Source organism: Engystomops pustulosus, chromosome 6, assembly GCF_040894005.1.
Source record: "Engystomops pustulosus chromosome 6, aEngPut4.maternal, whole genome shotgun sequence".
NCBI classification, from domain to species: domain Eukaryota; kingdom Metazoa; phylum Chordata; class Amphibia; order Anura; family Leptodactylidae; genus Engystomops; species Engystomops pustulosus.
Window position 1 is genome coordinate 173,884,237 of NC_092416.1, and position 25,397 is coordinate 173,909,633.

At 46.9% G+C, this 25,397-nt stretch overlaps 1 protein-coding gene across 6 annotated transcripts in view; it reads left to right on the top strand.

Annotated features, from left to right (window-relative positions):
- Window positions 1–25,397, top strand: part of BAHCC1 (BAH domain and coiled-coil containing 1) — a 124,684-nt gene that overhangs the window by 12,233 nt on the left and 87,054 nt on the right. For 4 of the 6 annotated variants that reach the window (XM_072112510.1, XM_072112513.1, XM_072112514.1 and 1 more), the window contains exon 1: window positions 24,836–24,936. The exons of 1 other annotated variant lie outside the window; for it this stretch is intronic. The gene's annotated coding sequence lies outside the window, so the exon portion shown is untranslated. Of the gene's footprint in view, window positions 1–24,835; window positions 24,937–25,397 lie in introns of those variants that run through there. One more of the 6 variants, XM_072112512.1, reaches the window with a different exon arrangement.

Sequence of the window (25,397 nt, forward strand, 5' to 3'; positions counted from 1 at the left end):
TTCTCCTTGCTGTAGCTCTCTGAACAGCTCAGTCCCAGGGGTCTATTATATTATTATCTTGTATTGTGCAATTATAGGTCCATGTTCACACAACAGCACTCTAATACCCCTCCTCCAAGGGTTAATACCACCAGGGGCAGGGCTGCTCCTCCATGCCAGCTGCATTTTCAGCGGCTCATCCTATTCTTCTATACCAATTCTTTATAGCTTTACACTGTGCTGTATAGCGGGGGGGGGGGGGGGGGGATGTAACTCTCGTCATAGATCCAAACATCATAAGTCAATGCATTGTGGTGGGAGGGTGAAGACCCCCGGGGCTTGGACATCATCAGACTGGGATCTCCTATTGACCAGGGGCGTAGTTATAGGGGTAGCAGCCATAGCAGCTGCTATGGGGCCTGGAGTGTCCGGGGGCCCGGCCACCAGACCTGACACACAGCAGAGAACACACGCAGCAGTGTATAGAAATTTTGCACCTCTTGCACTGCACACAGTAACTACAGACTCAGAAAATAAATACAGGAAAGCAGGACTAGGAATCTCATTCTGTCTACTTCCACCATATGTATACGCTGTATGTGTGTGGTGTATATGTATACGCTGTACCTATCTGGTGTATATGTATATGCTGTATGTGTGTGGTGTATATGTATACGCTGTACCTATCTGGTGTATATGTATATGCTGTATGTGTGTGGTGTATATGTATATGCTGTATGTGTGTGGTGTATATGTATACGCTGTACCTATCTGGTGTATATGTATATGCTGTATGTGTGTGCTGTACATGTATATGCTGTACCTATCTGGTGTATATGTATATGCTGTATGTGTGTGGTGTATATGTATACGCTGTACCTATCTGGTGTATATGTATATGCTGTATGTGTGTGGTGTATATGTATATGCTGTATGTGTGTGCTGTACATGTATATGCTGTACCTATCTGGTGTATATGTATATGCTGTATGTGTGTGGTGTATATGTTGTATGTATATGTGGTGTGTGTCTACTGCATGTGTGTGTATATGTTGTATGTATATGTGGTGTGTGTCTACTGCATGTGTGTGTGTATATGTTGTATGTATATGTGGTGTGTGTGTACTGCAAGTGTGTGTGTATATGTTGAATGTATATGTGGTGTGTGTCTACTGCATGTATGTGTGTATATGTTGTATGTATATGTGGTGTGTGTCTACTGCATGTGTGTGTATATGTTGTATGTATATGTGGTGTGTGTCTACTGCATGTGTGTGTGTATATGTTGGTATATGTGGTGTGTGTCTACTGCATGTGTGTGTGTATATGTTGGTATATGTGGTGTATGTCTACTGCATGTGTGTGTGTATATGTTGAATGTATATGTGGTGTGTGTCTACTGCATGTGTGTGTGTATATGTTGAATGTATATGTGGTGTGTGTCTACTGCATGTGTGTGTGTATATGTTGTATGTATATGTGGTGTGTGTCTACTGCATGTGTGTGTGTATATGTTGTATGTATATGTGGTGTGTGTCTACTGCATGAGTGTGTGTACATGTTGTATGTATATGTGGCGTGTGTATACTGCATGCGTGTGTGTATATGCTGTATGTATATGTGGTGTGTGTCTACAGCATGTATGTGTGTATATGCTGTATGTATATGTGGTGTGGTGTGTGTCTACTGCATGTATGTGTGTATATGTTGTATGTATATGTGGTATGTGTCTACTGCATGTATGTGTGTATATGCTGTATGTATATGTGGTGTGTGTCTACTGCATGTATGTGTGTAATTCTAACTAACATTTGTGAGTAGACACATTTGCATATTTTTAAAGGGTGAAGAGGGGCCCCATTCAGAAGTCTTCTATGTGGCCCTACCTCTCCTAGTTACGCCGCTGGTATATTGTATATTTGTGTAGTGTATATATGGATATACTATATATGCATATACTATACATACATAAAATACATCAATTCTCTGTGTATTGATTTAAAACACACACCCTAACCTGGATCTATGTTATGGATATAGTGTGGAAATAATGTATAATTTGGGCCATACATAGCACTGTATATACTATATTATGAGCCCTACAGACACTGCAGTATATGTGGGTGCTATAGAACAACAGACTAATAATGAGCCCTTAAATATTCAGAGATAAATACAAGACAATCAATTAATATAGCAAATCCATAGATTAGATATTTTCTACATAGTGTATATAGGCCTTCTCTATATGTGCCTCCCACCAGGTATGCATAGGTTGTATATAGGGGGGATGTATCATCCATTCACTACCCCCTTACTATATAGAGGATAATAAAAATAAATCGGAATATAGCGCCATCATATTCCGCAGCGCGGTACAGATCAGGGGGGACATTACACTAATGACATGGTCAGATGAGACAATAGGAGTGAGGGTCCTGCGCACAAGAGCTTACAATCTATGTGGATGTGTTCAGGGGATTAGGCTCCTCTTCCTTTAATAATCCCTAAACTTTTCCTGAAGTTGTAGCAGCGCCTTGGCCTTCATTCCTAGAAATGTCAGCGCCATTACTAGATAAATCATATTAACCCGTTTGAGAAGATGGACTCCAAGATTTACGACGTTTAGTGAAAACACTACAGAATAAAATCAAGTCCAAGTCCAGCTGTCACTACCTCCGGAGCTGCGCTCCTCCAGGGCCTGGGGGACTACACCAGAGGCCTGGAGGGAACTGTCAGCAATATATGAGGGGGGATTCTGGGTGTAAAGGCCTGGAAATTCTCCCACCCAAGCCAGCGGAAAAACGGACTTAATTATAAGCATATTTTATTGCATCATTTTTATTTTTTTAAATTAGAAATATTAGGATAAAAATACAACAAAAAGAGGGTTTTTTGAGCAATAGACAAACCCCATGAGGGTAACTTTGGTTTTTTATTGAGTTAATGAGTATATTATTATTAATTCTTATTATTCATTATCAGTATTATAGTATAGTACATTATTTTACTTGGCTAATATGATTCATGATTATTGTTATTTCTGCCCTTTTTTTTTTTTTTATAATATTTTATTAAATAAATATTTTTTTTCTTTTATTATTATTTTATTATTTTTTAAGAATACATTATTTTATTACACAATTGTTTTATTATTTTTATTATGTATTATTTTAGCATTTTTATTAAACAACATTTTATTTTTAACTATACAATATTTTGTTATTTTTATATAACATAATTTTTATCTCTTTTGTACAATATTTAAACAATTATTCTATTTTACAATATTTCCATTGAATTTATGATGCTTTTTACAAAAGCAAATGGAAATATTACCTCTGCCTTTTTTGCTATATATATATACATACATACATGTCTTAGGAATTGAGCTTTATATGTAATATTATTTCAAATTAAAAATTACAAATATAATATTAAAAAAAAACCTATAATATGTAATATTTAAGAGAGAAGTGTAAGTTCAAAGCAATATATATATATATATATATATATATATATATATATGTATATATATATCTTATATACATACTAGATGATTTTAGATAAAGGATGATTGATATAAAATCTTATATTCCACATCATATCCCTTATTATTGGGGATTGTAGGAATGAACATTTCAGAGACCCAGGAGTGTATACAGATATACACAGAATTATGATATAAGAAAGGTCTATAGAATAGATATGAGATAGATAGATAGATATGAGATAGATAGATAGATAGATAGATATAAGATATAGATAGATAGATAGATAGATATGAGATAGATAGATAGATAAATAGATAGATACAAATGATGCATATCCGTAGCCCGATCTCAGTGAGCCTGCACCCACCTTCTTCTCCTCTTTTTTATCTCCGAAGTGTGCTGTTTGTAATTTCTAAAAGTAGATAGATTGATAGATAGATAGATAGATAGATATCAGATAGATAGATGGATATGAGATGGATAGATATGAGATAGATAGATAGATAGATAGATAGATATGAGATGGATAGATAGATAGATAGATAGATATGAGATGGATAGATATGAGATAGATAGATAGATAGATAGGAGATAGATAGATAGATAGATAGATAGATAGATAGATATGAGATAGATAGATAGATAGATATGAGATAGATGGATATGAGATGGATAGATAGATAGATAGATAGATAGATAGATAGATAGATAGATATGAGATGGATAGATATGAGATAGATAGATAGATAGATAGATAGGAGATAGATAGATAGATATGAGATAGATAGATAGATAGATAGATATGAGATGGATAGATAGATAGATATCATATTGATACATAGATATATGATATAGACAGATACACAGATAGATAGAGTTGAGAAAAAAGTATATAGTCAGTCACCATTGGTGCAAGTGCTCCCACATATAAAGATGAGAGGCCGGTAAGTGACATCACAGGTAGATCCTCCACTATGAGAGACCAAACATGAAAACAAATCCAGAAAAAACACATTGTCCGATTTTTAAATAATTTATTTGCAAATAATGGTGAAAAAAAGGATATGGTCGCCTACAAACAATCAAGATTTCCGGATCTCACAGACCTGAAACTTCTTCTATAAGAGACTCTTCTGTCCTCCACTCATTACCTGTAGTAATGGCTCCTCTGTCCTCCTCTCATTACCTGTAGTAATGGCTCCTCTGTCCTCCTCTCACTACCTGTAGTAATGGCTCCTGTGTCCTCCCCTCATTACCTGTAGTAATGGCTCCTCTGTCCTCCTCTCACTACCTGTAGTAATGGCTCCTGTGTCCTCCTCTCACTACCTGTAGTAATGGCTCCTCTGTCCTCCCCTCATTACCTGTAGTAATGGCTCCTGTGTCCTCCTCTCACTACCTGTAGTAATGGCTCCTGTGTCCTCCTCTCATTACCTGTAGTAATGGCTCCTCTGTCCTCCTCTCACTACCTGTAGTAATGGCTCCTCTGTCCTCCACTCACTACCTGTAGTAATGGCTCCTCTGTCCTCCCCTCATTACCTGTAGTAATGGCTCCTCTGTCCTCCTCTCATTACCTGTAGTAATGGCCCCTCTGTCCTCCTCTCATTACCTGTAGTAATGGCTCCTCTGTCCTCCCCTCACTACCTGTAGTAATGGCTCCTCTGTCCTCCTCTCACTACCTGTAGTAATGGCTCCCGTGTCCTCCCCTCATTACCTGTAGTAATGGCTCCTGTGTCCTCCTCTCATTACCTGTAGTAATGGCTCCTTTGTCTTCCTCTCATTACCTGTAGTAATGTCTCCTCTGTCCTCCTCTCATTACCTGTAGTAATGGCTCCTCTGTCCTCCTCTCATTACCTGTAGTAATGGCTCCTGTGTCCTCCTCTCATTACCTGTAGTAATGGCTCCTGTGTCCTCCTCTCATTACCTGTAGTAATGGCTCCTCTGTCCCCCTCTCATTACCTGTAGTAATGTCTCCTCTGTCCTCCTCTCATTACCTGTAGTAATGGCTCCTGTGTCCTCTCATTACCTGTAGTAATGGCTCCTCTGTCCTCCTCTCACTACCTGTAGTAATGGCTCCTGTGTCCTCCTCTCACTACCTGTAGTAATGGCTCCTGTGTCCTCCTCTCACTACCTGTAGTAATGGCTCCTCTGTCCTCCCCTCATTACCTGTAGTAATGGCTCCTCTGTCCTCCTCTCATTACCTGTAGTAATGGCTCCTCTGTCCTCCTCTCACTACCTGTAGTAATGGCTCCTGTGTCCTCCTCTCACTACCTGTAGTAATGGCTCCTGTGTCCTCCTCTCATTACCTGCAGTAATGGCTCCTCTGTCCTCCTCTCATTACCTGTAGTAATGGCTCCTCTGTCCTCCTCTCATTACCTGTAGTAATGGCTCCTCTGTCCTCCTCTCATTACCTGTAGTAATGGCTCCTGTGTCCTCCTCTCATTACCTGTAGTAATGGCTCCTCTGTCCTCTCCTCATTACCTGTAGTAATGGCTCCTGTGTCCTCTCACTACCTGTAGTAATGGCTCCTCTGTCCTCCTCTCATTACCTGTAGTAATGGCTCCTCTGTCCTCCTCTCATTACCTGTAGTAATGGCTCCTCTGTCCTCCTCTCATTACCTGTAGTAATGGCTCCTGTGTCCTCCTCTCATTACCTGTAGTAATGGCTTCTGTGTCCTCCTCTCATTACCTGTAGTAATGGCTCCTCTGTCCTCCTCTCATTACCTGTAGTAATGGCTCCTCTGTCCTCTGCTCATTACCTGTAGTAATGGCTCCTGTGTCCTCCTCTCATTACCTGTAGTAATGGCTCCTGTGTCCTCCTCTCATTACCTGTAGTAATGGCTCCTGTGTCCTCCTCTCATTACCTGTAGTAATGGCTCCTCTCTCCTCCTCTCATTACCTGTAGTAATGGCTCCTCTGTCCTCCTCTCATTACCTGTAGTAATGACTCCTCTGTCCTCCTCTCATTACCTGTAGTAATGGCTCCTGTGTCCTCCACTCATTACCTGTAGTAATGGCTCCTCTGTCCTCCTCTCACTACCTGTAGTAATGGCTCCTCTGTCCTCCTCTCACTACCTGTAGTAATGGCTCCTGTGTCCTCCTCTCACTACCTGTAGTAATGGCTCCTGTGTCCTCTCACTACCTGTAGTAATGGCTCCTGTGTCCTCCTCTCACTACCTGTAGTAATGGCTCCTCTGTCCTCCTCTCATTACCTGTAGTAATGGCTCCTCTGTCCTCCCCTCATTACCTGTAGTAATGGCTCCTCTGTCCTCCCCTCATTACCTGTAGTAATGGCTCCTGTGTCCTCCTCTCATTACCTGTAGTAATGGCTTCTGTGTCCTCCTCTCATTACCTGTAGTAATGGCTCCTGTGTCCTCCTCTCATTACCTGTAGTAATGGCTCCTGTGTCCTCCCCTCATTACCTGTAGTAATGGCTCCTGTGTCCTCCCCTCATTACCTGTAGTAATGGCTCCTCTGTCCTCCTCTCACTACCTGTAGTAATGGCTCCTGTGTCCTCCTCTCACTACCTGTAGTAATGGCTCCTGTGTCCTCCTCTCATTACCTGCAGTAATGGCTCCTCTGTCCTCCTCTCATTACCTGTAGTAATGGCTCCTGTGTCCTCCCCTCATTACCTGTAGTAATGGCTCCTGTGTCCTCCTCTCATTACCTGTAGTAATGGCTCCTCTGTCCTCCCCTCATTACCTGTAGTAATGGCTCCTGTGTCCTCCACTCATTACCTGTAGTAATGGCTCCTGTGTCCTCCCCTCATTACCTGTAGTAATGGCTCCTCTGTCCTCCTCTCATTACCTGTAGTAATGGCTCCTGTGTCCTCCTCTCATTACCTGTAGTAATGGCTCCTCTGTCCTCCTCTCATGGCTCCTGTGTCCTCCCCTCATTACCTGTAGTAATGGCTCCTCTGTCCTCCACTCATTACCTGTAGTAATGGCTCCTCTGTCCTCCTCTCATTACCTGTAGTAATGGCTCCTGTGTCCTCCTCTCATTACCTGTAGTAATGGCTCCTGTGTCCTCCTCTCATTACCTGTAGTAATGGCTCCTCTGTCCTCCTCTCATTACCTGTAGTAATGGCTCCTCTGTCCTCCTCTCATTACCTGTAGTAATGGCTCCTCTGTCCTCCACTCATTACCTGTAGTAATGGCTCCTCTGTCCTCCTCTCACTACCTGTAGTAATGGCTCCTCTGTCCTCCACTCATTACCTGTAGTAATGGCTCCTCTGTCCTCCTCTCATTACCTGTAGTAATGGCTCCTGTGTCCTCCTCTCACTACCTGTAGTAATGGCTCCTCTGTCCTCCTCTCATTACCTGTAGTAATGGCTCCTGTGTCCTCCTCTCATTACCTGTAGTAATGGCTCCTGTGTCCTCCTCTCATTACCTGTAGTAATGGCTCCTCTGTCCTCCTCTCATTACCTGTAGTAATGGCTCCTCTGTCCTCCTCTCATTACCTGTAGTAATGGCTCCTCTGTCCTCCACTCATTACCTGTAGTAATGGCTCCTCTGTCCTCCTCTCACTACCTGTAGTAATGGCTCCTGTGTCCTCCCCTCACTACCTGTAGTAATGGCTCCTCTGTCCTCCACTCACTACCTGTAGTAATGGCTCCTGTGTCCTCCCCTCATTACCTGTAGTAATGGCTCCTGTGTCCTCCTCTCACTACCTGTAGTAATGGCTCCTCTGTCCTCCCCTCATTACCTGTAGTAATGGCTCCTCTGTCCTCCTCTCACTACCTGTAGTAATGGCTCCTGTGTCCTCCTCTCATTACCTGTAGTAATGGCTCCTCTGTCCTCCTCTCACTACCTGTAGTAATGGCTCCTCTGTCCTCCTCTCACTACCTGTAGTAATGGCTCCTGTGTCCTCCTCTCACTACCTGGAGTAATGGCTCCTGTGTCCTCCTCTCACTACCTGTAGTAATGGCTCCTCTGTCCTCCTCTCATTACCTGTAGTACTGGCTCTTCTGTCCTCCTCTCATTACCTGTAGTAATGGCTCCTGTGTCCTCCACTCATTACCTGTAGTAATGGCTCCTCTGTCCTCCTCTCATTACCTGTAGTAATGGCTCCTCTGTCCTCCTCTCATTACCTGTAGTAATGGCTCCTGTGTCCTCCTCTCATTACCTGTAGTAATGGCTCCTCTGTCCTCCTCTCATGGCTCCTGTGTCCTCCCCTCATTACCTGTAGTAATGGCTCCTCTGTCCTCCACTCATTACCTGTAGTAATGGCTCCTCTGTCCTCCTCTCATTACCTGTAGTAATGGCTCCTGTGTCCTCCTCTCACTACCTGTAGTAATGGCTCCTCTGTCCTCCTCTCATTACCTGTAGTAATGGCTCCTGTGTCCTCCTCTCATTACCTGTAGTAATGGCTCCTGTGTCCTCCTCTCATTACCTGTAGTAATGGCTCCTCTGTCCTCCTCTCATTACCTGTAGTAATGGCTCCTCTGTCCTCCTCTCATTACCTGTAGTAATGGCTCCTCTGTCCTCCACTCATTACCTGTAGTAATGGCTCCTCTGTCCTCCTCTCACTACCTGTAGTAATGGCTCCTCTGTCCTCCACTCATTACCTGTAGTAATGGCTCCTCTGTCCTCCTCTCATTACCTGTAGTAATGGCTCCTGTGTCCTCCTCTCACTACCTGTAGTAATGGCTCCTCTGTCCTCCTCTCATTACCTGTAGTAATGGCTCCTGTGTCCTCCTCTCATTACCTGTAGTAATGGCTCCTGTGTCCTCCTCTCATTACCTGTAGTAATGGCTCCTCTGTCCTCCTCTCATTACCTGTAGTAATGGCTCCTGTGTCCTCCTCTCATTACCTGTAGTAATGGCTCCTGTGTCCTCCTCTCATTACCTGTAGTAATGGCTCCTCTGTCCTCCTCTCATTACCTGTAGTAATGGCTCCCGTGTCCTCCTCTCATTACCTGTAGTAATGGCTCCTCTGTCCTCCTCTCATTACCTGTAGTAATGGCTCCTCTGTCCTCCTCTCATTACCTGTAGTAATGGCTCCTCTGTCCTCCTCTCATTACCTGTAGTAATGGCTCCTCTGTCCTCCACTCATTACCTGTAGTAATGGCTCCTCTGTCCTCCTCTCACTACCTGTAGTAATGGCTCCTCTGTCCTCCTCTCATTACCTGTAGTAATGGCTCCTCTGTCCTCCTCTCATTACCTGTAGTAATTGCTCCTCTGTCCTCCACTCATTACCTGTAGTAATGGCTCCTCTGTCCTCCCCTCATTACCTGTAGTAATGGCTCCTCTGTCCTCCTCTCATTACCTGTAGTAATGGCTCCTCTGTCCTCCTCTCATTACCTGTAGTAATGGCTCCTGTGTCCTCCTCTCATTACCTGTAGTAATGGATCCTGTGTCCTCCTCTCATTACCTGTAGTAATGGCTCCACTGTCCTCCTCTCACTACCTGTAGTAATGGCTCCTCTGTCCTCCCCTCACTACCTGTAGTAATGGCTCCTCTGTCCTCCTCGCATTACCTGTAGTAATGGCTCCTCTGTCCTCCCCTCATTACCTGTAGTAATGGCTCCTCTGTCCTCCCCTCACTACCTGTAGTAATGGCTCCTCTGTCCTCCCCTCACTACCTGTAGTAATGGCTCCTGTGTCCTCCTCTCATTACCTGTAGTAATGGCTCCACTGTCCTCCTCTCACTACCTGTAGTAATGGCTCCTCTGTCCTCCTCTCATTACCTGTAGTAATGGCTCCTCTGTCCTCCTCTCATTACCTGTAGTAATGGCTCCACTGTCCTCCTCTCACTACCTGTAGTAATGGCTCCTCTGTCCTCCTCTCATTACCTGTAGTAATGGCTCCTCTGTCCTCCTCGCATTACCTGTAGTAATGGCTCCTCTGTCCTCCCCTCATTACCTGTAGTAATGGCTCCTCTGTCCTCCTCTCATTACCTGTAGTAATGGCTCCTGTGTCCTCCTCTCACTACCTGTAGTAAAGGCTCCTGTGTCCTCCTCTCATTACCTGTAGTAATGGCTCCTCTGTCCTCCTCTCATTACCTGTAGTAATGGCTCCTCTGTCCTCCTCTCATTACCTGTAGTAATGGCTCCTCTGTCCTCCCCTCATTACCTGTAGTAATGGCTCCTCTGTCCTCTCCTCATTACCTGTAGTAATGGCTCCTGTGTCCTCCTCTTATTACCTGTAGTAATGGCTCCCGTGTCCTCCTCTCATTACCTGTAGTAATGGCTCCTGTGTCCTCCCCTCATTACCTGTAGTAATGGCTCCTGTGTCCTCCTCTCATTACCTGTAGTAATGGCTCCTGTGTCCTCCTCTCACTACCTGTAGTAATGGCTCCTGTGTCCTCCTCTCATTACCTGTAGTAATGGCTCCTCTGTCCTCCTCTCATTACCTGTAGTAATGGCTCATCTGTCCTCCTATCATTACCTGTAGTAATGGCTCCTGTGTCCTCCTCTCATTACCTGTAGTAATGGCTCCTCTGTCCTCCTATCATTACCTGTAGTAATGGCTCCCGTGTTCTCCTCTCATTACCTGTAGTAATGGCTCCTGTGTCCTCCTCTCATTGCCTGTAGTAATGGCTCCTCTGTCCTCCTCTCATTACCTGTAGTAATGGCTCCTCTGTCCTCCCCTCATTACCTGTAGTAATGGCTCCTGTGTCCTCCTCTCATTACCTGTAGTAATGGCTCCTCTGTCCTCCCCTCATTACCTGTAGTAATGGCTCCTCTGTCCTCCTCTCATTACCTGTAGTAATGGCTCCTCTGTCCTCCTCTCATTACCTGTAGTAATGGCTCCTCTGTCCTCCTCGCATTACCTGTAGTAATGGCTCCTCTGTCCTCCCCTCACTACCTGTAGTAATGGCTCTTCTGTCCTCCTCTCATTACCTGTAGTAATGGCTCCTGTGTCCTCCCCTCATTACCTGTAGTAATGGCTCCTGTGTCCTCCCCTCATTACCTGTAGTAATGGCTCCTGTGTCCTCCTCTCATTACCTGTAGTAATGGCTCCTGTGTCCTCCCCTCATTACCTGTAGTAATGGCTCCTCTGTCCTCCCCTCATTACCTGTAGTAATGGCTCCTGTGTCCTCCTCTCACTACCTGTAGTAAAGGCTCCCGTGTCCTCCTCTCATTACCTGTAGTAATGGCTCCCCTGTCCTCCACTCATTACCTGTAGTAATGGCTCCTGTGTCCTCCTCTCATTACCTGTAGTAATGGCTCCTGTGTCCTCCCCTCATTACCTGTAGTAATGGCTCCTCTGTCCTCCTCTCATTACCTGTAGTAATGGCTCCTCTGTCCTCCTCGCATTACCTGTAGTAATGGCTCCTGTGTCCTCCCCTCATTACCTGTAGTAATGGCTCCTGTGTCCTCCTTTCATTACCTGTAGTAATGGCTCCTGTGTCCTCCCCTCATTACCTGTAGTAATGGCTCCTCTGTCCTCCTCTCATTACCTGTAGTAATGGATCCTCTGTCCTCCTCTCATTACCTGTAGTAATGGCTCCTCTGTCCTCCCCTCATTACCTGTAGTAATGGCTCCTCTGTCCTCCTCTCATTACCTGTAGTAATGGCTCCTCTGTCCTCCACTCATTACCTGTAGTAATGGCTCCTCTGTCCTCCCCTCATTACCTGTAGTAATGGCTCCTCTGTTCTCCTCTCATTACCTGTAGTAATGGCTCCTGTGTCCTCCTCTCATTACCTGTAGTAATGGCTCCTCTGTCCTCCTCTCACTACCTGTAGTAATGGCTCCTCTGTCCTCCTATCATTACCTGTAGTAATGGCTCCTCTGTCCTCCTCTCATTACCTGTAGTAATGGCTCCTGTGTCCTCCTCTCATTACCTGTAGTAATGGCTCCTCTGTCCTCCTCTCATTACCTGTAGTAATGGCTCCTCTGTCCTCCTCTCATTACCTGTAGTAATGGCTCCTGTGTCCTCCCATCATTACCTGTAGTAATGGCTCCTCTGTCCTCCTCTCATTACCTGTAGTAATGGCTCCTGTGTCCTCCTCTCATTACCTGTAGTAATGGCTCCTCTGTCCTCCCCTCATTACCTGTAGTAATGGCTCCTCTGTCCTCCTCTCACTACCTGTAGTAATGGCTCCTCTGTCCTCCTCTCATTACCTGTAGTAATGGCTCCTCTGTCCTCCTCTCATTACCTGTAGTAATTGCTCCTCTGTCCTCCACTCATTACCTGTAGTAATGGCTCCTCTGTCCTCCCCTCATTACCTGTAGTAATGGCTCCTCTGTCCTCCTCTCATTACCTGTAGTAATGGCTCCTCTGTCCTCCTCTCATTACCTGTAGTAATGGCTCCTCTGTCCTCCTCTCATTACCTGTAGTAATGGCTCCTGTGTCCTCCTCTCATTACCTGTAGTAATGGCTCCTGTGTCCTCCTCTCATTACCTGTAGTAATGGCTCCTCTGTCCTCCCCTCATTACCTGTAGTAATGGCTCCTCTGTCCTCCCATCATTACCTGTAGTAATGGCTCCTCTGTCCTCCCATCATTACCTGTAGTAATGGCTCCTCTGTCCTCCCCTCATTACCTGTAGTAATGGCTCCTCTGTCCTCCCATCATTACCTGTAGTAATGGCTCCTCTGTCCTCCTCTCACTACCTGTAGTAATGGCTTCTGTGTCCTCCTCTCACTACCTGTAGTAATGGCTCCTCTGTCCTCCTCTCATTACCTGTAGTAATGGCTCCCGTGTCCTCTTCTCATTACCTGTAGTAATGGCTCCTGTGTCCTCCTCTCATTACCTGTAGTAATGGCTCCCGTGTCCTCCTCTCATTACCTGTAGTAATGGCTCCTCTGTCCTCCTCTCATTACCTGTAGTAATGGCTCCCGTGTCCTCCTCTCATTACCTGTAGTAATGGCTCCTCTGTCCTCCTCTCATTACCTGTAGTAATGGCTCCTCTGTCCTACTCTCATTACCTGTAGTAATGGCTCCTCTGTCCTCCTCTCATTACCTGTAGTAATGGCTCCTCTGTCCTCCACTCATTACCTGTAGTAATGGCTCCTCTGTCCTCCTCTCAGTACCTGTAGTAATGGCTCCTCTGTCCTCCTCTCATTACCTGTAGTAATGGCTCCTCTGTCCTCCTCTCATTACCTGTAGTAATTGCTCCTCTGTCCTCCACTCATTACCTGTAGTAATGGCTCCTCTGTCCTCCCCTCATTACCTGTAGTAATGGCTCCTCTGTCCTCCTCTCATTACCTGTAGTAATGGCTCCTCTGTCCTCCTCTCATTACCTGTAGTAATGGCTCCTGTGTCCTCCTCTCATTACCTGTAGTAATGGATCCTGTGTCCTCCTCTCATTACCTGTAGTAATGGCTCCACTGTCCTCCTCTCACTACCTGTAGTAATGGCTCCTCTGTCCTCCCCTCACTACCTGTAGTAATGGCTCCTCTGTCCTCCTCGCATTACCTGTAGTAATGGCTCCTCTGTCCTCCCCTCATTACCTGTAGTAATGGCTCCTCTGTCCTCCCCTCACTACCTGTAGTAATGGCTCCTCGGTCCTCCCCTCACTACCTGTAGTAATGGCTCCTGTGTCCTCCTCTCATTACCTGTAGTAATGGCTCCACTGTCCTCCTCTCACTACCTGTAGTAATGGCTCCTCTGTCCTCCTCTCATTACCTGTAGTAATGGCTCCTCTGTCCTCCTCTCATTACCTGTAGTAATGGCTCCACTGTCCTCCTCTCACTACCTGTAGTAATGGCTCCTCTGTCCTCCTCTCATTACCTGTAGTAATGGCTCCTCTGTCCTCCTCGCATTACCTGTAGTAATGGCTCCTCTGTCCTCCCCTCATTACCTGTAGTAATGGCTCCTCTGTCCTCCTCTCATTACCTGTAGTAATGGCTCCTGTGTCCTCCTCTCACTACCTGTAGTAAAGGCTCCTGTGTCCTCCTCTCATTACCTGTAGTAATGGCTCCTCTGTCCTCCTCTCATTACCTGTAGTAATGGCTCCTCTGTCCTCCCCTCATTACCTGTAGTAATGGCTCCTCTGTCCTCTCCTCATTACCTGTAGTAATGGCTCCTGTGTCCTCCTCTTATTACCTGTAGTAATGGCTCCCGTGTCCTCCTCTCATTACCTGTAGTAATGGCTCCTGTGTCCTCCCCTCATTACCTGTAGTAATGGCTCCTGTGTCCTCCTCTCATTACCTGTAGTAATGGCTCCTGTGTCCTCCTCTCACTACCTGTAGTAATGGCTCCTGTGTCCTCCTCTCATTACCTGTAGTAATGGCTCCTCTGTCCTCCTCTCATTACCTGTAGTAATGGCTCATCTGTCCTCCTATCATTACCTGTAGTAATGGCTCCTGTGTCCTCCTCTCACTACCTGTAGTAATGGCTCCTGTGTCCTCCTCTCATTACCTGTAGTAATGGCTCCTCTGTCCTCCTCTCATTACCTGTAGTAATAACTCCTCTGTCCTCCCCTCATTACCTGTAGTAATGGCTCCTCTGTCCTCCTATCATTACCTGTAGTAATGGCTCCCGTGTTCTCCTCTCATTACCTGTAGTAATGGCTCCTGTGTCCTCCTCTCATTGCCTGTAGTAATGGCTCCTCTGTCCTCCTCTCATTACCTGTAGTAATGGCTCCTCTGTCCTCCTCTCATTACCTGTAGTAATGGCTCCTGTGTCCTCCTCTCATTGCCTGTAGTAATGGCTCCTCTGTCCTCCTCTCATTACCTGTAGTAATGGCTCCTCTGTCCTCCCCTCATTACCTGTAGTAATGGCTCCTGTGTCCTCCTCTCATTACCTGTAGTAATGGCTCCTCTGTCCTCCCCTCATTACCTGTAGTAATGGCTCCTCTGTCCTCCTCTAATTACCTGTAGTAATGGCTCCTCTGTCCTCCTCTCATTACCTGTAGTAATGGCTCCTCTGTCCTCCTCGCATTACCTGTAGTAATGGCTCCTCTGTCCTCCCCTCACTACCTGTAGTAATGGCTCCTCTGTCCTCCTCGCATTACCTGTAGTAATGGCTCCTCTGTCCTCCCCTCACTACCTGTAGTAATGGCTCCTCTGTCCTCCCCTCACTACCTGTAGTAATGGCTCCTGTGTCCTCCCCTCATTACCTGTAGTAATGGCTCCTGTGTCCTCCTCTCATTACCTGTAGTAATGGCTCCTGTGTCCTCCTCTCATTACCTGTAGTAATGGCTCCTCTGTCCTCCCCTCACTACCTGTAGTAATGGCTCCTCTGTCCTCCCCTCATTACCTGTAGTAATGGCTCCTGTGTCCTCCCCTCATTACCTGTAGTAATGGCTCCTGTGTCCTCCTCTCATTACCTGTAGTAATGGCTCCTGTGTCCTCCCCTCATTACCTGTAGTAATGGCTCCTCTGTCCTCCCCTCATTACCTGTAGTAATGGCTCCTGTGTCCTCCTCTCACTACCTGTAGTAAAGGCTCCTGTGTCCTCCTCTCATTACCTGTAGTAATGGCTCCCCTGTCCTCCACTCATTACCTGTAGTAATGGCTCCTGTGTCCTCCTCTCATTACCTGTAGTAATGGCTCCTGTGTCCTCCCCTCATTACCTGTAGTAATGGCTCCTCTGTCCTCCTCTCATTACCTGTAGTAGTGGCTCCTCTGTCCTCCTCGCATTACCTGTAGTAATGGCTCCTGTGTCCTCCCCTCATTACCTGTAGTAATGGCTCCTGTGTCCTCCTCTCATTACCTGTAGTAATGGCTCCTGTGTCCTCCCCTCATTACCTGTAGTAATGGCTCCTCTGTCCTCCTCTCATTACCTGTAGTAATGGATCCTCTGTCCTCCTCTCATTACCTGTAGTAATGGCTCCTCTGTCCTCCCCTCATTACCTGTAGTAATGGCTCCTGTGTCCTCCTCTCATTACCTGTAGTAATGGCTCCTCTGTCCTCCACTCATTACCTGTAGTAATGGCTCCTCTGTCCTCCCCTCATTACCTGTAGTAATGGCTCCTCTGTCCTCCCCTCATTACCTGTAGTAATGGCTCCTCTGTTCTCCTCTCATTACCTGTAGTAATGGCTCCTGTGTCCTCCTCTCATTACCTGTAGTAATGGCTCCTCTGTCCTCCTCTCACTACCTGTAGTAATGGCTCCTCTGTCCTCCTATCATTACCTGTAGTAATGGCTCCTCTGTCCTCCTCTCATTACCTGTAGTAATGGCTCCTGTGTCCTCCTCTCATTACCTGTAGTAATGGCTCCTCTGTCCTCCTCTCATTACCTGTAGTAATGGCTCCTGTGTCCTCCTCTCATTACCTGTAGTAATGGCTCCTCTGTCCTCCTCTCATTACCTGTAGTAATGGCTCCTGTGTCCTCCTCTCATTACCTGTAGTAATGGCTCCTGTGTCCTCCTCTCATTACCTGTAGTAATGGCTCCTCTGTCAACCTCTCACTACCTGTAGTAATGGCTCCTCTGTCCTCCCCTCATTACCTGTAGTAATGGCTCCTCTGTCCTCCCCTCATTACCTGTAGTAATGGCTTCTGTGTCCTCCCCTCATTACCTGTAGTAATGGCTCCTGTGTCCTCCTCTCATTACCTGTAGTAATGGCTCCTGTGTCCTCCCCTCATTACCTGTAGTAATGGCTCCTCTGTCGTCCTCTCATTACCTCTAGTAATTGCTCCTCTGTCCTCCACTCATTACCTGTAGTAATGGCTCCTCTGTCCTCCCCTCATTACCTGTAGTAATGGCTCCTCTGTCCTCCTCTCATTACCTGTAGTAATGGCTCCTCTGTCCTCCTCTCATTACCTGTAGTAATGGCTCCTCTGTCCTCCTCTCATTACCTGTAGTAATGGCTCCTCTGTCCTCCTCTCATTACCTGTAGTAATGGCTCCTCTGTCCTCCTCGCATTACCTGTAGTAATGGCTCCTCTGTCCTCCCCTCATTACCTGTAGTAATGGCTCCTCTGTCCTCCTCTCATTACCTGTAGTAATGGCTCCTCTGTCCTCCTCTCATTACCTGTAGTAATGGCTCCTCTGTCCTCCTCTCACTACCTGTAGTAATGGCTCCTCTGTCCTCCTCTCATTACCTGTAGTAATGGCTCCTCTGTCCTCCTCTCACTACCTGTAGTAATGGCTCCTCTGTCCTCCTCTCATTACCTGTAGTAATGGCTCCTCTGTCCTCCTCTCATTACCTGTAGTAATGGCTCCTCTGTCCTCCTCTCATTGCCTGTAGTAATGGTTCCTCTGTCCTCCTCGCATTACCTGTAGTAATGGCTCCTCTGTCCTCCTCTCATTGCCTGTAGTAATGGTTCCTCTGTCCTCCTCGCATTACCTGTAGTAATGGCTCCTCTGTCCTCCTCTCATTGCCTGTAGTAATGGCTCCTCTGTCCTCCCCTCATTACCTGTAGTAATGGCTCCTCTGTCCTCCTCTCATTACCTGTAGTAATGGCTCCTCTGTCCTCCTCTCATTACCTGTAGTAATGGCTCCTCTGTCCTCCTCTCACTACCTGTAGTAATGGCTCCTCTGTCCTCCTCTCATTACCTGTAGTAATGGCTCCTCTGTCCTCCTCTCATTACCTGTAGTAATGGTTCCTCTGTCCTCCTCGCATTACCTGTAGTAATGGCTCCTGTGTCCTCCCCTCATTACCTGTAGTAATGGCTCCTCTGTCCTCCTCTCATTACCTGTAGTAATGGCTGCTGTGTCCTCCTCTCATTACCTGTAGTAATGGCTCCTCCGTCCTCCTCTCATTACCTGTAGTAATGGCTCATCTGTCCTCCCCTCCTCTCATTACCTGTAGTAATGGTTCCTCTGTCCTCCTCTCATTACCTGTAGTAATGGCTCCTCTGTCCTCCTCTCATTACCTGTAGTAATGGCTCCTCTGTCCTCCTCTCATTACCTGTAGTAATGGCTCCTCTGTCCTCCTCTCATTACCTGTAGTAATGGCTCCTGTAGTATAAAAGACACCAGTACACAACACTCCACTAGTGTAAAGACCAAAGGGCAGTGGAAGGACCAGGTACAGAATTGTAGTCCTGCACCCGGCTGGGAAGACTGAATCTACAATAGGCAGCAGCTTGGTTAGAAAAAATAAACTCTGGGAGAAATGACTAGAAAATGGGAGACATACAAGACCACCGTCCACTAGCTCCATCAGGGGCTCCACGCAGGACCACACCAGGACCTAGTGACTGACCTGCAGAAATCCCAGAACCACACAGGGGGGGGGGGGACCTAGTGACTGACCTGCAAAAATCCCAGAACCACATGGAGGGGACGTAGTGACTCACCTGCAGAATTCCCAGAACCACACGGGGACCTAGTGACTGACCAGCAGAAATCCCAGAACCACACGGGGGGGGACCTAGTGACTGACCTGCAGAAATCCCAGAACCACACGGGGGGGGACCTAGTGACTGACCTGCAGAAATCCCAGAACCACACGGGGGGGGACCTAGTGACTGACCTGCAGAAATCCCAGAACCACACGGGGGGGGACCTAGTGACTGACCTGCAGAAATCCCAGAACCACACGGGGGGGGGACCTAGTGACTGACCAGCAGAAATCCCAGAACCACACGGGGGGGGACCTAGTGACTGACCTGCAGAAATCCCAGAACCACAAAGGGTCCTAGTGACTGCAGAAATCCCAGAACCACAAAGGGTCCTAGTGACTGCAGAAATCCCAGAACCACAAAGGGTCCTAGTGACTGCAGAAATGCCAGAACCACATGGGGGGGGGGGGGGGTAGTGACTGCAGAAATCCCAGAACCACACGGGGGAGACCTAATGACTGACCTGCAGAAATCCCAGAACCACACAGGGGAGACCTAGTGACTGACCTGCAGAAATCCCAGAACCACACGGGGGGGGGACCTAGTGACTGACCTGCAGAAATCCCAGAACCACACGGGGGGGGGGGGGGGACCTAGTGACTGACCTGCAGAAATCCCAGAACCACACGGGGGGGGGGGACCTAGTGACTGACCTGCAGAAATCCCAGAACCACACAGGGGGGACCTAGTGACTGACCTGCAGAAATCCCAGAACCACACGGGGGGGGGGACCTAGTGACTGACCTGCAGAAATCCCAGAACCACACAGGGGAGACCTAATGACTGACCTGCAGAAATCCCAGAACCACACGGGGGGGGACCTAGTGACTGACCTGCAGAAATCCCAGAACCACACGGGGGGGGGACCTAGTGACTGACCTGCAGAAATCCCAGAACCACACAGGGGGGACCTAGTGACTTACCTGCAGAAATCCCAGAACCACACGGGGGGGATGTAGTGACTGACCTGCAGAAATCCCAGAACCACACAGGGGGGACCTAGTGACTGACCTGCAGAAATCCCAGAACCACACAGGGGGGACCTAGTGACTGACCTGCAGAAATCCCAGAACCACACGGGGGGGGGGGGGGACCTAGTGACTGACCTGCAGAAATCCCAGAACCACACAGGGGGGACCTAGTGACTGACCTGCAGAAATCCCAGAAGCACACGGGGGGGGACCTAGTGACTCACCTGCAGAAAGCTGGGTCCAACGTGACAAAAGCCACAGCCAAAGTAGAAACACAACAACTTTTCGTGTTTGGACCCAAAGAGCATCCCATACCTACTGTGGAGCATGGAAGAAATAATGAATGGGTCCATGTATTGTGAGATTCTGAGTGCAAACCTCCGTCCATCAGCATGACAACGATCCCAATCACTCCGCAAAGGCAACGAAGGAGCATTTCAGAGTCCTGCAGTGGCCTCGCCAGTCCCCAAATCTCATCCCCATAGAAAACCTTTGGAGGGAGTTGAGTTGAAAGTCCGTGTTGCCCCAAAATATCATTGCTCTAAAGGAGCTCTGCAACAAGGAATGGGCCGACAGCGTGTACCCACCTTGTAAATAATAATCATTCTTTATATAGCGCCTACAGATTCCGCAGCGCCGTACAGATCTCGCCAAATCGCTCCGACCTACAGAAAACGTTTGACCAAAGGATCAATAACAAAGTATCAAGATGAACTTTTGTCATTGACCGACCATAATAATTTGCATATAACTTATTTACATATCAGACAATGTGATTTTCTGGATTTGTTTTCACATTTGGTCGCATAGTTAAGGATCTACCTGTGATGTCACTTACCGGCTTCATTTTTATAAGTGGTTGAACTTGCACAAATGGTGGCTGACTATATACTCCCCCACACACACACACACTGTATACTAGATGGTAATTTATAATTTATGTAAATGGATACATGTACTACAAAGGATGATGGAACATAAAGGTTTCTATACTACATTATATTCCGTATTATTGGGGATTGTAGGAATGAACATTTCAGAGATCCAGGATCGTATACAGAATATATAGATATAATATATGTAAATTACTATACAAGATACATAGATATGGAATGTGATAAATGATGAATAGATAGATGATAGATGTGAGAGAGAAATTGATACATAGATACATGATATAGTCAGATATTTAGATACATATGAAGGAGATACATTGTATGGATAAATAGATACTGAGCAGCCTCTTTCTACTATACTACGCGCATGATGGAGGTAGTAGTAGGGCCCTTTCCTCTGCTGGTGTACTGTTTGGTGGGATACATTGTATAGATACTGAGCAGCCTCTTTCTACTATACTACGCGCATGATGGAGGTAGTAGTAGGGCCCTTTCCTCTGCTGGTGTACTGTATGGGGGGATACATTGTATAGATACTCAGCAGCCTCTTTCTACTATACTACACACATGATGGAGGTAGTAGTAGGGCCCTTTCCTCTGCTGGTGTACTGTTTGGTGGGATACATTGTATAGATACTGAGCGGCCTCTTTCTACTCTACTATGCGCATGATGGAGGTAGTAGTAGGGCCCTTTCCTCTGCTGGTGTACTGTATGGGGGGATACATTGTATAGATACTGAGCGGCCTCTTTCTACTATACTATGCGCATGATGGAGGTAGTAGTAGGGCCCTTTCCTCTGCTGGTGTACTGTTTGGTGGGATACATTGTATAGATACTGAGCAGCCTCTTTCTACTATACTACGCACATGATGGAGGTAGTAGTAGGACCCTTCCTCTGCTGGTGTACTGTATGGTGGGATACATTGTATAGATACTGAGCAGCCTCTTTCTACTATACTACGCACATGATGGAGGTAGTAGTAGGACCCTTCCTCTGCTGGTGTACTGTATGGTGGGATACATTGTCCCCTGCAGCTTCCGGACCCCCCTCCATCACCACTTTCCAGTCCTTTGTTCCAAGATGTTACCTGAAAACCAGTAAGTAAGTGCCCCCCCCCCCTTTAAAGAAATAAAGAGACTCCTGTTTTGTTTGTAGTATTTTATTATTATTGGAATGATACAATGTATCCGAGTATATTCCTATGTGCTGGATACTTCACACACAGGGCTCCTCTTCTCCCTCCAAGATTAACCCCTTGCATCAGTGTCAATATTCCTGCCACCTAATATTATACTTGCACCCAGTGCATCTCCTCTAGACCCCCCCCTAGACCCCACACATAACAATAATGAAGCCCCCAGACCCCTCACCCATACACCCCATACCTGGATGGAGCCTCCTGGAGGGTTCTTCTGTGTAGTCCTGGCTTTGGCTTCTGTGTATAGTAGTCCAGTGCTCACTTAATTTGGGGACAGGGAGGAGGGGGGGTGCAATCCCCCTTATTCTATACCCCCTCCCCCATTGTAAAGTGTTTTCTGTGCATAGCCCCCCTGTGCAGCCCTGCATTATTTTTAGGCTCCTCTAATAGTAGATGCATGGGTTCCCTTTGAAGCCCTCACACTTTGCTCTCCTCTTGGCTCTGGGGCCAGGGGGGTCTGACTATAGAGGGGCGCCTGGAAACCGGCTCCAGCTTATCTCCTTTCATCCAACTGCTGGGGGGGCCTGGAAACAGCCGGGCCCAGTAATTGCTTTTTTCAGGCAGCCCAGTGCGGACTGGCCAGCAGCCAATCAGCGCCTTGTTTACAATCGGTGATTGACAGTTGGCTGGCTCTGGGCCAGCCAATCAGAGCCGCCTGGAAGGGGAGGAGGGAGAGGGGGGGAGAAGGGGGCTGGATGAAAGGAAAAAAGGGGTGGGAGGAGGAGAGAGGGGGGGGGTCATACAGACTGGGCAGTAACTCTTTCATGACTGGGATTTTTTAGGAAACACATTGATATGTTTTATGGTTCCAGGAAGATCTCCTTTAAATATGATTATTCAATGGCTATGAATGTACCATTATTTATCCTGAAATGTATCTACTACAACTCCCAGCATGCTCTGACAGCAGCTACCTGTCACCTTCTAAATGAGGTGGACTACAACTCCCAGCATGCTCTGACAGCAGAAACCTGTCACCTTCTGAATGTGGTGGACTACAACTCCCAGTATGCCCTGACAGCAGAAACCTGTGACCTTCTGAATGTGGTGGACTACAACTCCCAGCAGGTCCTGACAGCAGAAACCTGTCACCTTCTGAATGTGGTGGACTACAACTCCCAGCATGCCCTGACAGCAGAAACCTGTCACCTTCTGAATGTGGTGGACTACAACTCCCAGCATGCCCTGACAGCAGAAACCTGTCACCTTCTGAATGTGGTGGACTACTACTCCCAGAATGCCCTGACAGCAGAAACCTGTGACCTTCTGAATGTGGTGGACTACAACTCCCAGTATGACCTTACAGCAGCTATATGTAACCTTTGGAATGTAGTGGACTACTACTCCCAGTATGACCTGACAGCAGCTACCTGGGACCTTCTAAATGTAGTGGACTACAACTCCCAGCCATGAGTGCAAGAATAAATGGAGATATTTAGGGCCCCGAGATGTGCAGGGGCCACAGCTGAACACTGCAGCCCCCCATAGGTTGTGTCATCTCCTAATCCACACCCCCTGTCACTGGAGAAGGGAAAGTCACAACCAACCCTGGAGAACTACAACTCCCAGCAAGCCCCCAGACTGAGCTGCTCCATACATGTAGTAATGTAGGATGTGTGGTCCCACCACTAGGAAGTGTCAGTTTATGATGTTTGTACTTCCATCCCTGGTAGATAAACTGGAAGTTATCAATCCGTGGGGTTCTGCTGGGAGTTGTAGTCCCACCACAGCTAAGTAGGGTTTCTGGTATTTGTTGTGTTATCTCTTATAAGATATCCTGGAAGTTCTGCTGGGGGTGGTAGTGATCCGATAGGATTTGTAGCCCCTCCTTCCTTGCCTCATGGGGGTCTCCTGTGATTAGTAATCCCACCACTGCCCTCCTCAGGGGTCTCCTGGGACTTGTGGTTCTGCTATTCTTAACCCATTCATTATCCTGGTGAAGGATTCTACATGACAGATGTTTGACCTCATTCCATCAATTTTTTTTTAGTTTAACCCTCTAGTGACTACACTCCATCCAGTGCTGACCTCTGTGCTCTGGTTTAACCCTCTAGTGACTGCACTCTCCCCAATGCTGACCCCTGTGCTCTGGTTTAACCCTCTAGTGACTGCACTCTCCCCAATGCTGACCCCTGTTCTCTGGTTTAACCCTCTAGTGACTACACTCCATCCAGTGCTGACCCCTGTGCTCTGGTTTAACCCTCTAGTGACTGCACTCTCCCCAATGCTGACCCCTGTGCTCTGGTTTAACCCTCTAGTGACTGCACTCTCCCCAATGCTGACCCCTGTTCTCTGGTTTAACCCTCTAGTGACTGCACTCTCCCCAGTGCTGACCCTTGTGCTCTGGACTTAACCCTCTAGTGACTGCACTCTCCCCAATGCTGACCCCTGTTCTCTGGTTTAACCCTCTAGTGACTGCACTCTCCCCTAGTGCTGACCCTTGTCTTCTGGTGTAACCCTCTATAGGGACTGCACTCTCCCCAGTGTTGACTCCTGTTCTCTGGTTTAACCCTTTAGTGACTGCATTATCCCCACTGCTCTGACTTAACCCACTAGTAACTGCACTCTCCACAGTGCTGACTCCTGTTCTATGGTTTAACCCTACAGTGACTACACTCTACCCAGTGCTGACCCTTGTGCTCTAGTTTAACCCCCTAGTGACTACACTGTACCCAGTGCTGAACCTTGGGCTCTGGATTTAACCCTCTAGTGACTGCACTCCTCCACCAGACTGGCTCCTGTTGAGTGACACTCATCCACTTATTAAAGTTTCCTGCTCTTTTGATCCTCACCCCCACATAACCCCTTCCCCTGACCCTTTCCCCTCTGCTCTCCTCCCCCTCCCCCCTAGACTCTGCACACTCCCCCCTATACTTGAATTAGGCGCCTTTGTGCTGTGAGTGGCAGCTCCAGATCCCCCTCCCCTCTCCCTCTGTGCAGCCTTGATTGGCAGCTCCCTCTCCCCCCTCCTCCTCCCCAGTGCAATGATTGGCAGCTCCCATCTCCTGCATTGTCCAATAGCGCCGCCTGTTTACGGCAGGAGAACTGCACGAGCTCGCTCTCCAGCGGCCAATGAGACTGGCGGCAGCTCATTAGTATGCGGAGAGGGGAGGGGGACAGCTCGGGAGAGGGAGGGGGGGCTGCAGAGAGGCTCAGGCCGGAAGCACCCAGTCCAGTCACTGCATGCAGAGCCCGGGGAGAGCACTGCACCCACTGCACTCACAGTAAGTACCTGCACACCCCACACTATACTGCACTTATTCCCCTTTATCCTCCATGTGACGAAAAAATTGCATATTTTTTTTTTATCAACAAGCAAAAAAAAAAAAATTAAAAATCTCATTGCATCTGGGGGAAAAAAAATTCCATCTTTTATCGATTATTACTTCCACATCGGCAGCGATCAAACCGGACAACAGAACAAGAGACTTCTCATTTTTTTTAATTTTATTTCCACCTCTTACACCCACCCAGGACCAAAAATATCAAAAATATCTATTTATATCCACAAAGGAGACTGAGGGAAATAAAAGTATATTCCCAGGTTTGTGTCATTAGAACGTGCGATTTTCCTAGTAAAAACAAATAAATATCCTCCTCCGATAAGATTGTATCGATTATTCCTTAGAAAGGAATTATTTTCTGATGGGGAGAAAAATCTAAAATGTAACAATCCTTCAGATAT